Genomic DNA, 1,435 nt, shown 5'->3' with positions numbered 1-1,435 from the left:
GAAGGGCATGTGGGGAGGTCTGAGAAGACCAGTTTTGCTCTTAGTTTCCCTTCCTCCTCTTCAACTCCTTCCTTCCCCAGGGCAGCTGTGGCTGCCCCACCCCTGGCAGTGTCCAAGGCCAGGTTGGATGGGACTTGGAGCATCCTGAAACACTGGAATTTGTCCCTGTCCATGGCAGGGTGTGGCACTGGATGGGCTTTAGGGTCTCTTCCCACACGGAATCCATGAGGACTTAGGGAGATGAGAATGGTACAGGGATAACTTTGAGCCTTTTCTAGTCCCTAAAGGAGATCCAAGAGAGACTTCTCTTAGCAGGGCTGGTGTGAAATGTGCATATTTTATGACTGGCTTTTCGCAAATACTAACATGAATATTATATGTGTTATGTTAAAAAGTTATATTGTATTAATAATGTTCAGTAGCGTGTTAAATATAGTTGTAGGCTACAACATAATATTAAAATAAAAACTATACGATGTAAGATACTTTTTCTAACTAGCTTAAGAAATTTGTCACACAGAGATAACAGCAACAAGACACCAAAATCCCCAAGAGGACACCTTATTGGAAAAGACAAACTTTATTCCACCTCCTTCCCATCTTTGAGGTGCCAAGAGGATTAGGGAGGAAAGTTGAGAATAACCAGAGAAACCCCTAGTTTGAAAGTAATGTATGCATCATGTATGAGATATATGAATATGCAACAGGCTGTTGCTTTTATGGGCTAATCCTTTGTGAGTGATGGGCTAATCCTTTGTGAGCGAGCCACGCTTTCAAGGGGAAAACGTCTGAATATTCATAATTCTTTGCTTTTATTATCCTTTATTGTCCCAATTCTGACTGTCCAAATTTGTATTGCTCTAATTAGTATTACTATTTCATAAACATTTTATTACTATTAAACTTTAAAAGCTTTTAAAAGAAGAGATTGGCATTTTTCACAGTGGAGGCCTAAGAACACCAGTCTTGCTCTTAGTTTCCCTTCCTCCCCATGTTCTCCCTCCCTCCCCAGAGAAGCTGCGGCTGCCCCACCCCTGGCAGTGTCGAAGACCAGGCTGGACGGGACTTGCAGCACCCTGGGACAGTGGAATTGTCCCTGTCCATGGCAGAGGGTAAAACTGGATGAGCTTTAGGGTCTCCTTCCACACGGAATCCATGGGGACTTAAAGAGATGAGAATGGTACAGGGATAGCTTTGAGCCCTTTCTGGCCCCTAAAGGAGATCCAAGAGAGACTTTTTAGCAGGGCTGGAGTGCCAGGACACGGAGAATCTCTCCACACTGACGCAGGCCAGGCCTGGATGTGTTTTTTGGGATAAATTTTCCCGCTTCTCTGGCTCCCCTCACGCGTGGGGCCCTCCCGGCCGCCAGGCGGCGCCATCGCGGCGGGGCGGGGAGCGGTGACGTCACTGCCACGCCGGGTGGGCCGATGCGGCG

Source organism: Ammospiza caudacuta, chromosome 3 (genome assembly GCF_027887145.1).
Source record: "Ammospiza caudacuta isolate bAmmCau1 chromosome 3, bAmmCau1.pri, whole genome shotgun sequence".
Taxonomy (NCBI): domain Eukaryota; kingdom Metazoa; phylum Chordata; class Aves; order Passeriformes; family Passerellidae; genus Ammospiza; species Ammospiza caudacuta.
The sequence above is the reverse complement of the archived record's forward strand: the minus strand, read 5'-3'. Positions refer to the sequence as shown.